Raw genomic sequence first — 15671 nt, 5'->3', positions numbered from 1 at the left:
TCCATTTGAAAGAAGAGGAGCTGGTCTGGTTTGTCAGTCTGGCAAGTACCAGTGGAAAAAATCCATCATCTACCAACAAATACATGCTCGCACAGTCAGTCCTAGAGCCGTGAAGGGTCTGCAGAGCAGCTCCACTCTCAGGAGCTGAACCCCTGTTGGTGCCTGAGGCCGTGTTGGCTCTGCTAGGGAGAAAGGCAGACACAGGAATGCAGAGGTGAAATATCCTGCAAAGATGATTTTTCTACAAAATATGAAATTTGCTTAGTATAAATTTTTACAAGCATATCCTGGACCACCCAAAAGTTGTAGTGATTAATCCAGAGGTCTAGTCTGTCCTTTATGTGATTACTTTTAAATGTTCATTCATTGCGATATACTTCAGACTGTTAAACACAGCCACATGGAGCGTGTTTGTAAAGTACACGTATTGTCTAAAATGTACATGAAATTTAAAGGTTCTCTTGTTACCATACAGCTCCAGATATAAATTCCTTTTTTTCATGAATTCAACAGTTGGATGAAGAAACCTCTCCAAAACTGAAAAGAAAGAATGATTAATTAAAGAACCTGAGACTTAAATGCAGACTTGTTCTTAGTTTACCAGACTGTAAAACTCTTACCTTAGTGGGTACACAGACAGGCATATGCTCACAACTGATTTTTTGGCAGATAATTGAATAAGTCTTGTAGCAATGGCCTCTTTGGAATACCAGAGAAAGCACTCCATGAAATGGACATAATTTATTTCACAGGGAGGGGGAAAAGCTTTGGTGAATTTTCCAAGAAAAATTCCAAGGCTTACGTGAATACGTTCACCTAGCAGCTCCACTGACGTGAATCGATCTATAAACCCACATGTGTAAGACAGCTATGAGTAGTAAAAGTAACAACTCCGAGCTATTAAGACGTCTAAGTATGTCTTTACATAAAAGCCTTAAAGGGCTGCACAGGGAGTCATTACAGTGTATTATGTCAGGACCTTACTTACTCAACACGTAGAAGTTGACACTGACACTGTCAGCTGTGATGTAAAATGCTTGGAGGCTTGTTTCACAGGACAAGCGTTTCCAAAGAGTTCAGCACCCACCAGTTCCCATGTAGGCAGCTAAATGAAGTGATGAAACTTTAAATGCTCTCAGCTTTCATGGGAGCTGAAGTCTTTTGAAAAATCCAGCTTTCCCTGGGGTAGCTGTACCATTTGAGCTCCTGGAGGGGTGATGAGAGGGACCAAGTCAAGTACTGTTCCCCTGTGAAGGTGGCTGCTGAGAGAGGGTCTTGTGAACCCCCGTGGAATGTCTAAAGCACGCTGAAGGAACATCTCTGCTTCATCTGTAACACCTATGCCATAGCTCAGAGTTAAGGAGATTAATAAATGAAAAAAATCAAAACAAAGGATTGTCTCTGGAAATGTCCTCTCTCAGATCATAAGACAACACTATATTAACTGTGTGAACATGGTATCTGATACAGCAGACTATTATTCTGAATTTTCCTATTCAAACATCATATTCCAGTGCACATGAAAGCCAGCATAATTCCCAGAATGCCTTTATACCCTAGTAATTTTGTTTTAAAAAGATGCAAACAAAACAATGTGTTAGATTGCATTCTGAAACTGTTCAGATGTTTTATGCTATTTCTTCAGCAATAAAGGGAACATGAAAGTCCTGAGGCCAGACTGAGTCTAGCTATTTTCTAGCTCTGTCAGGCTGGAGTGGAGCCGAGGCACCTGGAGCCCTTCAGAGAGCTGCCCCACACTGCTGCTGGCTGGGCCCTTGCTCTGGACCCCTGAGGGGCACAGAGATCCCTGTTGGTGAAGGAGATTGGCTTTGTTCACGTTGTTAGAGGGGAACACAGAAGGAAAAGCCATCAAGGGCTGTCAGACACGAAGACAGCAGCAATTACATCACAAGGTGGGGCAGGAATGGGAAGCATGGCTGTAAGGCTTTGCCCTCTTCTCCAAATCCTCCTCAGGCACCAGCTGATGGCCACTGCTTCCTTCTGGAGGCAGGACAGCAGGTTGGACTGGCCAGCTGCGTCTCCATGAGTGAACTGTCTGGTGTCTCACACCATGACCCAGATAGGTGGGAGGAGAGGGTCCCTAAATGTCACCTAACTCCCTGGAGAGGCCAGTCTGCCAGGCTGCCTGAAGCCACTGCTCACTCCTTGCCTTTTTGGTGGCATGGTGCCTCCATGTGCAGTGGGCTTTCCAAAGACAAGGGTGTGACTTTGCACTTCCATCTCCAGCTGACCCTCCCAGAGTCCAGTAGAGTCTCCCAGTCGGCTGTTTCTGAGTTAATTAAGCTTGTATTTTCTCCTGGTCAAGTACTTCACCTTTTCACTTGTTTTCTCATCATAAGCCATGGTGATATGAGAGTTCCTCCCTCATTGTGCACAGTTCAATTACCTATTGTCTAGAGTAAACTCTGAATTTTAAGTCCCAAGTGCACATCAAAAAAAAAAAAAATTAAAATAAAATTATATATAGTCCTGACCTGATTGCATGAGCTACAGAGGAAACATCACTATGTCTTGCTGCCTGCATCCAGGTAGTTCTGTGCACAGCATGGGAATGTTAAATTGCTCTTTGGATGTGATGATCTGATCTTAGTAACAAAGTCCCAGTGACATCCTTAATTTTGTGTCCTTTTAGCATCTCTATTTTGCACTTTGCAACCTCTTGCAAAGTCATCTTTGCAAAGTAGTCTTTTTCTGCAGTTACAGAGACATTTTTAGTAGAATGATACTTTGTCTGATTGATTTGAGTAATAGATGTGTGATCTGATGCCTCTTTCTCCTGTCTACTAGGAGATAAAGATGAGATCGTTTTTCAGTGTGGTACATTAGGATAACAACCCATTCCAAAATTATTCTATATTCCATGCAAAAAGCTGTGGAAAGGTTTAACCTCCTGCAATTTAACTGTAAGTTACACAGAGAGAAATGGATTTTCTGTAGGCAAAATAAGGAGAAACACAGGAATGATGAGTAGGAAAAAAAATAATTAAAAAGACCAAGTATTTTATTCCTTCTCAGGCTCTTTCATCTTAACTGACATTCTAAAAAATGGCCAATCTTAAGACTATGATTTATTACCTTAAAAGTTTTAAGACTTGCCTTTTTTTTAAAGCTTTGTCAGTTTTAAAACTTCCATGAGATTCTGTTTTGAGTCCTTTGAGAATTAATAAGCAAAAGGTTTCAGTTGCAGACAGAGACACATTTTTCACGCTTCCCTCCCTCCAAGTGACTTGTTTTCCATGTTCAGCCTCTGCAGAATGAAAGGAGAAAAAAACTGCAGCCAGCAATGTCAGTTCATGTTATTGTTCTGCATAGAGAAATGCCTTAGCCAACATTTATATGAGGCTTTGTAGAGTGTAATAAAAAACCCAATTGAATCTCTTATGACTTCCTTACTTTACTTGGTTATTTTCCCAAGTTCAGACAAAAGGCTGACATTCATCTGACTTGTGCTGCAGTACATGAAACTTAAATTTCCCACTAAGCTATTTGCCTAAGTTGGCCCCACAGTCCCATCTCCCCATAGGTGGAGATAAATAATCCAGATAGTGTTTTATCCCTTTCTGGGACTGCTGAGCTGACTTGCACTGTGGAAGAGCCATCTCTGTTTGCAGGCAAAAGACCACCCAGCTGACCAGCCTAACTGGTGCCTACATTTTGGATGGCTAAAGTTTGGTGTGATTCATTCTCCTGTAAGTTCATCTTTCCATTTAGGAAAGCTCAGGGTGCAGAGTACCTAAAAAGACTACAATGTTGGTCACAAAAGCATCTCCTCCCTTACAAATTTCCAAAGACACGACCATTTTGGTATTTCCTATCCCTGACATGATTTATATAATTTTTTACATATATATACATGTCTCATCAAATAGAAAAAATGGAGAAAAAACTTTGGACTGAAAAATCATGAAAGAATTGAGCTGGTCACTGGTCTGTGATTCACTAAGTCTGTCTCTATAAAATGAGTTGAAATGAATTTCCTGGTATGAATAAATCCCCAAAGTCTCATGAATTTTAGAATGAATGTTTCTGAATGCCTTAAAATTCATACGGGAAATGAATTAATCATTCTTCCTTATTTTCTTGTTGACAAAGTCTTTCTTCTCATCCAATCAAAGCGAGGGCTACACACTGGGTTACTGGCTGTGCTCAGTGAATGTTGAGTAGCACCCATCAGCTGAGATTTTGTCACTGAAAATATTTGCTGGAACCTTAAGTATGCAGAATGCATTAGAATGAAATCAGAATTTATTTGCAAGCGATTCAGTGACTGCAGAACTGTCTGCATTTGTGAGTGGTTTAGCAGTCTGTACACACATTCATGCTTTGTACTGGGCACACCTGTCATTTAATTAAAAAAGGAAATATGAATTAACTACACAGATTTGAGCAAGCCATGTGGATTTTGGTGAGGTAGTAGCAGACATGACAGCCCTCTGCCCATTGTTTGAGCATGTAACTTACCTGAGGAATGTGGACAAACTCTGACATTATTGTCACTACTTCTAATATAACCAGATTCTGAAGTCCCTATAAATGCACACTCTGTATTAAAGCTTGAGTAAACTTCATGTATGTTTTGGTTGGTATAGAACAGGGTAAACTACAGAAGAAGAGACTCATATGTGTACTTTTGTGTTCATGCATATTAATGAATATATATGCAGTGCAGTACAGTACAGTATGTGTATTATATATATTACAGTACAGTACAATATGTGTATTATTTTATGATAATACATTTTCCCTGACTGCACAGCATTTTTCTTCTCTTCTTGAGAGTGTAATGGATGACACACATTTTCTTCAAGAGAAATCCGGTGTTCATGTAGTCTGAATGTATTTCGAGATTGTCCAACCTACATTGTAGTCTGAAATCAAAAGTCTTTCACAAATAAACTAGATAGGAAGGAGTGAAAGAAATGTCTTCATTCTCTTCCTCTCTTTTATAATATTTTCTCACTATTTGGAAATTGTGAAGTATTGTGGCTACACAGATTTTACATGATACTTTCAATTCTTTTTCTACAGTTACTGCAATGAAATTATTGATATTGACATTATTGATAAATTTGTATAAACCAAATCTTGATCTGATAATGCAGGACTCTCCTATCTGGTGATCTAATCCTGCTGATTACCCCTTCTTTATGCATGAATGCCAGCATGTGCCAGTGCCTTCTGTATGTGCTGCAGCATTTATAGGCCAGGGCTGACCTTTGGGTAGTCTGGGAAGGCACCTGGTATCTGACAACACCATCAGGACTCAGAGCACAATTGAACTGCTGTGAGATTAGCATTAGTTCTGCAGTTAGACTGTAATTACATGGCTGGTTTGGGATGGAAATTACTGGTTACACTGCAGGACTCTGCAGCCACTTGGGACCACATTCACAGGGTTAACACACACACAGTTTCTTTTCCTTATATATCCTTTCTGTGTGTATCCAACCCCTCAAAGTCATTTTTTTGAGGTGGATTATTTGAAGGACATTACATGTCCACAGCATGTGCATGTTCCATATGATCAAATGATGAACATAATGTGAGCAGTTTCTTGGAGGGCTAAAATCCCTGCTGGCACAGCTGCATGGAGTCATTAGTGTTACACCAGCAGGAGAGCTGACCCCAGCCCTTGTTTAGTGATTTGAGTGGCCACCTCACCATGAGGACATTCTATCATTTCCAGGAACATGAATTTGGAACAGACAGTTATTTCAGTGGCACGATGTTGACAATTGTTTGGTTTTTAAGGAGTTACCACATAATGTTAAACTAGTATCTTGCCTTAATGTGAAATCTTGATGCAGTGTATCTTATGATCTCTTAATCTGGGAAAAAATGTAAACCAAAAGATAATAAACATAAACAGTGATTAAACCACAAACATTCCTCAGAGTAAATGATAATATAATTAAACTTTAACTTCACAATGCAGATTCTCTTAGTGCATAATCGAAATTGTATAAGATGCTTTGGCAATACATTTGACATTAACTGAAAGCAAGTAATTTTAGGAACCAGAATCTGATCTTCCTTTTATTGACATCATTTGCTCAGCTTCTGCAGCTGTGTCTATACTACAGCTTCTTTGTGGTGTGCTTCACAGACCCACTCCTGGACAGTCCCTCCTGGTGTCCTGGCAGCAGGCTGAAAGGACATGGGCCTGCATGCCATGCCTTTCCAAAGCTGAGATCCTTTAAATGAAACCCAGGCATACAGGGAACACAAGGATCTGCAGGGTGATGGGCTGCAGAGAACAGGGACATGGAGCACCAGGCCTGCCAGCAGACCTTCCCACAGCTGGCATCCCCTCCTGAGAGTGTCACTGGCCATACCAAATTCGACCAGAGGCCCATGCAGGCTACTTGTCTGCTGAGAGTGTATGCTTGGGAAGAGTATGAAAGAAGGGCAAGCATGTAGTGTTGGTCTCTCAGACATCCTCCTGTGTGCCTGTGGCCTGCTCTCAAATTTAATGAGACTGGATGATTGAAGCTTCCTTCACCCTGCTCCCTGCACAAGGCTTTCTAGACATCTTAGTCAAAGGAAACATTTTACAGCCCACACTTCATGTGGTCCTGTTGCAGCTGTGAGGCACTGCCATCGCAGCTGCTGTGGTCCCACACCATTCTCAGGGCAGCAGAGATCAGGCAGGAGCCTCCTTCCAGGGACCCTGCTGCACACCAGAGACACAGCTAGGATGGCATCTCGGATTTGTCTTCCTTGCCCTAGGCCCAGATGATGGCCTGAGCCTTTATGAAGTACATGGGCAGTGTTAGAACCAGCAAAGGCACTCCTGGCAGACCTGTACCTGATGTGAGAGTGCTGCAGGTAGGCTTGTGCTTGGCTTTGTAGAATGCACATTGATGGTTAGTGAAGAAAGACAGAGAGAACAGGAGACAGGCTGGAGAGCTCTAGGGACTGACTGCCCCAGCCACATCAACTAAGAACCATCAGCAGCCATAGCTGGTGCTAAGTAAACAACATCAGTTCCGTAGTACTGCATGACTGCATAAACAAAAATAATAACAAAATTTAGAAATACACATAAATACATAAATGAAAAAAAAAGTCTCACAGCTCTTTGCTGTGCTGTGAAATGAGGCTCTTTGGGAAAAGTTGGAATTTGGGAGTTATTGAGGGTTGGGTTACAAGGTCGCTGAGCAGTGTTTCCCAGAGCAGTTGACAATAGCCTCTGGAGAGCTGGCTGGTCACATGCTAATGGCTCCTCTTCATTCTTTCCAACCACGAAATTACAGCCACAAGAATCAAGAGTTACATTCAGTACATTCTTAGCATAGTGGCTCTCACACTCTTTCCACAGTAAGGAGCGGCAGTTTCTACAAACACTGTGACTGAGAGTAGCATCCAGAAGATCTGTCCCCATGAGACAACCTGGGTTTAAAGTTATGGACCAACCTGAGAAAAATTCTGGAAATTTGCTTAGTGCTGGTAGAAGTTCACATGACTGGCACTTGGGCAATAGGGGTTTCCCAGAAACAGGAGCTGGTGCATTTGTGAAGATGGCTCCTTCTGAATCAAACAGAGAATGATGTGTTTCTGTGATAAGAATCAAATGTACAAATATTTTTATTGAGATTCTTCTACTTTCTATGCAAATCTGATATTAAGTACTGCTGGACTTCTTATAGAATGGGCACAGGAACAAAGAACTCTGAACTCTTAGTCTGCAGTTCAAAATCCAGGATTTGTCCACAAATGGCTTAAAACCTTTGATAGCTGATACTCAATGTCACCGGTCAGCATACACAGCAAACAGCTGTGCCATCAAGCTGAACTTGTTTCACTCCCTTGCCATTGTCACTCGTTTGAGAAATACCTTATTTTTGAAAATTATCTTATGTTTAAAAAGAACAATTGACAATCAGCCAGGGTACAAGAAAATTCCAACGTTTTTCTGTTAATGCTTTTCAAACTTGAAGTAAATTCCTGGTAAAAGTCTCTTTCAAATTTATATGATTCAGTTTAAAAACCCCTCAGATTATATGTCTTTATGGCCCAGATTTAAATCAAATTACCAATGCCATTGATCACAAGGGTAGAGTTTTGGAGTTCTAATTAAACCCAAAGTGAAAAAATAGCAAAAAATCCTCAAGTAATTAATACACTCCTGATTTTCAGCCACAGATAGGTAATGGTCACTGCTTCTAGTGACTCTCATACCACATGGCATGGTCCAGTATTCAAACAGGTTTAAATTATGTTGGTACAACTTAGAGAGAGGAGTAGTGGACCCTCAGCAAAAAAAAAATTATTTTGGAAAATACCCATTTATCAGATGCCTTTCTCAGTGTGAGTCAATACTTTTAGGAATACTCTGTGAGAACCCTGAGTTGCTGTCAGTGCTCTCAGAGCCTGGAAATGGCCATTCCAGGGGCTCAGCCCAGGGTCCCACACACTGCAGAGCATTGCCTTCTCTCTCTTCTGGGGAGAAGCTGAATTCCTTCCTTCTGCTGCACTGCTTACCTGTTTTCTGGCTAACAAAGGCCCAGTTCCTGCTGAGAAAATGGGCCTTGAGGAAACTTTAGAGACACCTCTTCTTGAAGAGAAGCTGCAGCAGCCCTGGGGCACCTCAGAACTGCGGTCAGCTGAGAAGCTGCTGCTCGTGCCTCTGGGCAGCCCTTGTTGCTGCAAAAAGCCTTCTCCTGGATTTAACTCAGGAAGGGGACAGCAGGGAATGTGTCTGCTGTGCATGACAGACTGACTGCACCAGGCAAGGCAATCAGGACGCCTCATGAGAAGGTAGCAAGAAGTTTAAAGGCGAGAAGAGGCTGTGCTTTTTCACATGACAGGGAATGAATTTGTGGACACAGCTGCACTGTGGTCTTAGCACTCAGGTGCTAAAAGGACAGAAACAGGACTAGAAGGATTTTTCAGTGGGGAAATTTGAAGAGAAACTTAAAACACCAATCTTTCAGAGAAAAAGAAACGATCTTTTTGCAATAGAAAATGTTCTCGCACTTTTCTCCCTCATTTGTTTGGTATTCTTCCCCTTCAGAGACTGGTTCCCAGATTAGCAGGGTTTCTAGTCAGAGCAGGTGCAAGGGTAGCATGTCTTATTTTCCCATGGCAATGCTTCCTAAAATTCAGAGTAAGTTTATGATGTTTAACTAAACCAAATATATAGTAAAAAAGGTAAAAATGGTGCATCAGTCTGATTGAATACTTTACTACTACTATGAGACTGAAACACTGCATACATTGCTTCAGCCACAGCTTGAGCTGTGAACAGTTTATCTTTCCATTTATAGGAAAGGTCAAGACAAGTTTGAGTCACCTTTTCAAGAGACAGCTTTTCTTCTTCTTCCCAGCCACAACATTTGTCTGGATGCCCAAGTGTAGGAGCTGCTGAAAGGAAGCTCCCCTGTCAGTCCATCACGTCTGGGCTGTGCTGTGCCCCAGAGCCCACATTTGCAGCCCAGGCACGCTGCAAAGTATTTCCCTAGGCTTTGGTGTGGGGGAACAAGGAGCATGTAGAGAGATGGGACACTTGTAACCCAGATTTGGGGGACAGACTGGTTTCCTTGGACATTGATAATGGATGGAAGTGGGCTGCACGTGATGCTTTTTTTCTTTTGGGAGCTCATCAAGAACTATCCAGAGGGTGGGATAAAATTATCTGTTAAACAGTCTCAAAATCCGCCTAAGAAAATAAAGCAATATTTCTATCTTGCACTGTCAGTGCCAGAATACTGCAAAGCAGCTGTCATGTCACACTCCTGCTGGACATTTGTGGGCTTTGTAAGCACAAATGCCCTGTTTGGAGCAGTGTATCTCTCTATACTGCTGCTTAAGAAAAGAAGAATAAAAATGGGAGACATCCCAGCCCAATCAGATCCTTGCAATGAGGGAAACTGACAGCGACTGTTCAAATGAAAAGAACTAAACAGTTCAGCTGATCTCTTCCATTTGTATGAGGTTTAGGAACCAGTTGCTATGGCAGTAAACTATGTCAAATTGTGTCCTCTTTAAATCTGCAGAATTCTTTTGTATATTTCAGCGATACAGAGTGTGTTTGTAGTTAGCGCCAGGCATGTATTTGGTTTATTTTGGTTTGTAGCTGAGCAGTGTCCCATTTAAGCTTTGTTTTAGATTAGCTGAAGATTTCACCAGGTATTCAATTTCTAAGTTATTTCTGCCTTTAAAATGGCCAAATTTTAAAATATTAGTTTTTAACATGTAAAGCATTTTAGCCTGTTCCATTTTGACTTATTCAAAACATCCATGGAATAAGATCTGACTTTATAAAAGCTTCCAAAATCTGAACTTTTTCAGTAGCCTTTTTAACTGCTAAAAGAGCTGAAGAAATTGATTCGGTCATTGACATTTTTAAGCAGAGTTATTTTTTCAGGCTTTGCTACAATGCTGCTTCCACAAAGTTCATTCCAAGTGGTTGTAAAGATATTCTTATCTTTGGGAATTTGCAGGAATCAGTCCAACATGTATGTTTTTAATGGTTTTTTAAAAAAAATTATCTTATAGTCATTCACCCTTTGCTACCTCCCACTTTACAGAATAGTTATTAGGCTCTCACTGAGAACTGGTCTCTTAGAAACAACACAAAGAAAATGAGGAAGGAGGGACAGAAACAGAATGCTTGAAGATAACAGTGCTGAGGATGCTGAAAAAGAAATCAGCAAGATAGGAAACAAGGGGATTTGGAGGTCAGTGGAGCGGGAGTGAGCAGGAAATGGAGGGAGGAACTGAGTGTCAGAAGCAGCTGATAGATTCATTGCCCTGCATTTTCTTAGGATAATACTTCCTCAATTGGAATCAACAGCTGAGGCTGCATTGCCTTGCATCTTAAATCTCCTGTCTGTGTACCTGACAAATCCTGACCAGCGACTCTCACTTACATTCCTTCTGCACATCTTAAACTGTGCAAAATCCTCATTATTCTGTAATGTGGATGTAAAAAACATCCAGGGACTAGAGGAGAAATACTTGCTTCATTAGTGACATCTAGAAAATACAAGTATTTGCTAAAATAAGGACTGTTTTATTGCATAAGACTTTTATAAGAGTGACCACCTGAAGTTTAATTTTCCTTCTTGCATAGATAATTATATCATAAAGATTATGAATCTTTCTGAAAGAAGGGAAATGGTGAAGGCATATCCATTGCTTACTTCACTGCAAATATGAAAGGCTTTTCACATTTTAGAGAAATAAGGTTTTTTTTTTAAACCAGACTGTATTTTATTAGAAAACTAACAATGAGCTAAGGGTTCAATAAATACAGCAAATGAACGTTTTAGAATATATTAAGTGAATAATTTGCTAAAACTGGTTATCTGCTAGTGGGCAGAAAATGAAAAGCCAGTTTTCAATTTAACAACATAAACGCAGTTTATGCACCTTTCGTGCACACAGGCAGGGTAAAAACCCAGGTATATATATTTATTTGGCACTATATTCGCTAAATTAATTTTTCAGATACTGCTTAGACTGGATCTCATTAAATAGTCTTTCTTGCTGTTCACTGTGGGATACACAAACTGTAACACTTTCAGCTGGTCAAAAGGAGAGTTTATAGGTTTAATCAGTGTTTGCTAACCATGTGCAAATATCAGCTGTATGTGCTGAATTAAAACAAGCAAAAACCTTAGAGCAACTGATACCACATTTGCAAATATAATCTTAATATTGATTTCCCTCAATACCCTTCACAAAGTTGTATTGAAGACCATGCCCAGCTTGGGATGGACACATGGGGACACGGTGATGGAACTTTCTTCTGCCTTGAGCTCTAATGGAAGCCTTTTGCTTTATTAATGATCTTTAAGCAGCTTTTGTAGGCCATTCACACATCCCTCTGACTGACAGAACAGGGTTTGAGGAGCCCCTTCTCCCTCTGCAGTTGTCCCTGGTCCCTGCTTTCCCAATGTGCACTGTTTTCCCTAGGAGGGACCCTGTCCTCAGGCTGTCTGCCTCAGGTGCTGATATTAAGCTACCTATGAATGTGTAAAAGGTGACTCAAATGTGTAATCCTGTGAGAATGTTCCAAGGTTAAGTATTTTTCATAAATGCTTGTTGATTGGCATTTCTTTTATTACCTTTTGAAGTTTATTATTAATAGAAACCAAGAGTAACTATTCCATTGCCTCTGCTAGCAGGCTGCTGGGAGTGTAACTGCTCAAGATGTCTGCTCACACTTCTAATGTATTGTCACAAACTCAGCTTCCTTTAATCCTCTGCAGTTACTGTGTCTTTCAAAACTTACTGGAAATGATGATGAATACTAAAGAGATCCTTGTCTGGCTCTTTTAAAATCCATACATGGGAATGGTCTGATTTTGTTATTATTAAATCTTCATTTGGATTCTGCTGCTTAGCATCCTCTTTAGAAATGGTTATAATGGTATGCAAAGTATGTTATCATATATATAAATCTGTCTTTCTCCCAACCAGAAGGCCACAAATCTTTCACTACTCTTGCCCTCTGTACTAAAACCATTGTTAGGAACTCTTGTTTTAGTTATCTTAAATCTTTTTTGTCATTAATCTTTTTTTCCTATAGATATTATCATGTCCTGTTTCCTGCCTTATTCACTTCCTACTGTACAATGATATTTGATGCTGTTGACTTTCATGCTTTTCCATTTGCTTTAATAATTTTTATTTTCCTTTTTTTTTGTCTCATCTTTTTTAAAAATACAGAACATTTTCTCTCTCAACTGAAGATTGCTGGCACCCAAGAGCGTTCTTAAATTCTCCATTAGCATATATATTTTTATCTCCAAAAGAAAATGTGGGCTTGGTGGCAGTAGTACTGTTTTAAGATTCATGGCCATGTGATCAGACGAGATAATCAGAAAGGCACACTTTCGCCTCGCAAGCAGTAGGAAAATTCAGGAGTACTGCCCTTGGGTCATGAATATAGAGTTGCATATTTGTTTCCTGAGCTTGCATGGATAACATTCCTCCACAGCTGTTCTAGTAAAGGGGGCTGAACCTTGTCCAGAAACTTCATGCCTGCACTGCTTTGAAGTGTAGCTTGTCAGTAAAGGATTTCTGCTAAGTGTTTCAGACATAAAACCTCTTCTGTAGGCCTGTGCAAAATGCTTGGGTGCCCTTTGTTTTATTTATTTTCCTTTTGCAAATAAGTGTTTATAACGCTTATCCTGAAAACAAGCATTTTTTACTTTTCAAGAAGGAATGCTGTTGATCTTTGGAGGCTGGATGACTACAACAAAATTTTTCTCAGCTATGCCCCAGTAATACACAGCTGAAGGGGAAAGTCATGATGTCAAAGAAAAATGGCAACTGCCAAATTCAGACCAAATGAAGGACTCGTCTTCTGATGAGTGTCCTGAAAGGTTATTTCATTTGTCTTCATACCACAGAATGCTGGGAATAATAATATTATAGACCTGTTAAAAAAAAAAAAAGATGTGATAGATTCATGGAATCCAAGTCTAGTGAGCGATATTAGACAGAATTAAACCACCTCTCGTTCACAGAGAGGCTAAACATGGAATATCCCGGAGAAAGCACCACTTTCTGCTTATCCTGCCTGTGTGGGGTCTCCTGGGCATCCACTGCTGGGCCCTTCTGGAGACTCAGGCTGGAGTAGGTTGACTTTTGGTCTGATCCACATGGCTGCCCTCTGCAATTAATCCTGTTTGAGTCAACAGAAATAGTAGAACAATTTGGACTGGCAGCGAGGCTTGACCAGCATGGGGTTTGGTTGAAGTATTTATAATTCTGATAAACCAAGACTGAAATTAAAGAATAAAGGAAACAATAACTCTTCCCTTGCTTCTTCTTATTGTGGTTCCATTCCTTTGTTTCTTGATGTGGATTCCAGAAAATTAATTGAGCATTAAGACCCAAAGAGCAGTACTTTTGGGGCTGATTATTGCATGCCTCAGCTGCTGTAATAAAGTATGAGTTAATGACTTTAACCACCTGAAAAGTGCACCAATTTCCCTGTAAATTCAGTGCCTGGAGTTACTTATTGTCTGATCACTTTGAAGCTCAGAATAAAGGAAGAATTGAAAAAGCAGAAACTTGCTGCTGTTGCATTTAAGGAGTGTTAAAAATAAGTTTAAAAATAAATCCACATTCTTGTACTTCTGGACATTATTGTCCTGTGTGTGACATACCTGGCAGTGAGTCAGCACATTGCATTCATGTCTGAAGTTTGGAAGCTGTTTCATAACTAAGGAGAAACCTGTGATCAGTCTGTAAAATCAGTCAGAGCTGAACATGGCAACACCACACATTGTAATCCTGGTGTTAGGCCAGGCTTGACTGGTACAGGGAATGTTATTGAGTTGACTTTTGAGCATGCCGTGGGTGTGCTTTTTGTAGGTCAGTCAGTGCAATCAGTAACTTTTCCTCTCAGCTCTATTTGCAGGAAATGACCAAAAATCCTGTCTGCTTTAAATGCTTTCCAGTATAAGACAGAAAAAGGAATATGCTGAAATTCAGTGCCCTTCATGTTCCTGGAGCCCCGCATCCCTTACATTAGAGGCCTATGTGGTTTGTCTTATACAGACAGCTGCATTTTTAAAATGTTGAGTGACTTTCCAGTGAAAGTTTCAAGGTTGTACCTTGACAGAATCCCAGCAATGTGAGCATCTGAAAGGTTTGCTTTTGGGTTTCAGCCTCTTCAAGACAAAGACCATCCTTGCACCTTCACAATACTTGGGGCAATGGTGTCTGCTCCTCACTTGAACTGTGCCTGCTGTAACGCTGTCTGTACTAAACAGTATATATAAAAACAGTAACAACAAAAGGTGGAAGCTCATGGAGACAAAGGATGGTGACATGCAGTAATTTATGTTGTTTTCCCAGCTTTGTCACACACTTGATATGTGACCTCGAAGAAGTTATTTAATCTCTTTCTGGTTTAATGTTCCTCCAGAGACACAGGATAACAGTGCTTGGCAAGGGTGTCAGGAGGCTTAATTCAGAAGTGATTGTGAAGCCTCCCAGTCTCCACAGAGGGTCCATATTCTCAACACGGCAGAGATTATTGTTCTGGTGGCAAAGAATATGCAAAGAATGCGAACAGGCCATGAAAACAAGAAGTTTTGTGTTGAAAAATGTCAGACTGACCCTTTCTTCCACCTCCTTATAGCTTGGATACAGATAAGGCAAAATGAGGGAATTCCTGTCTGAAGCAACACCACAACAGGAAATATTCTCTTTAAGTAAGCAAAACCTTGAAGCTGAATGGAAGAAAGACCCAGCCCTGAGGAGACCGGCTATTGCAATTGCTCAGACCCAAAATATCCTCTGCTTTCCATAAGTGGTCTCTCTGCCATCATCGTGGCTCTCAGCCCTCAGCAAGGGCTGAAATGAGAGCAGTCATCAGCCTGACCCAGGCACTGCCAGCCATGCCAGGTCCTTCCCCTACTGATGGCTGCAACGCAATTCTTTGGGCAGCAAGGAGGCAGGGAGTCGGCCCGTGAGCTCCTGAAAGGCAGGGCAGCTGCCAGGCCCCGTTGTGTCCCTCCCGAGGCACGTCTGCACAGGGAGCTGCCTGGGGATGCCATTTACAGCTTGAGGCTGAGTCCCACTGCTCTGTGAGGGGCGCGGCAGCGGCGAGAAGCACCACCTTGTCCAGGAAGGGATGGCCAGAAACAGGGTCCTGACAGTGAGGGATTAAAGCAATAACAGAC

This window comes from Melospiza melodia, chromosome 4 (assembly GCF_035770615.1).
Source record: "Melospiza melodia melodia isolate bMelMel2 chromosome 4, bMelMel2.pri, whole genome shotgun sequence".
Classification (NCBI taxonomy): Eukaryota; Metazoa; Chordata; class Aves; order Passeriformes; family Passerellidae; genus Melospiza; species Melospiza melodia.
This window is presented reverse-complemented; position numbering follows the sequence as displayed.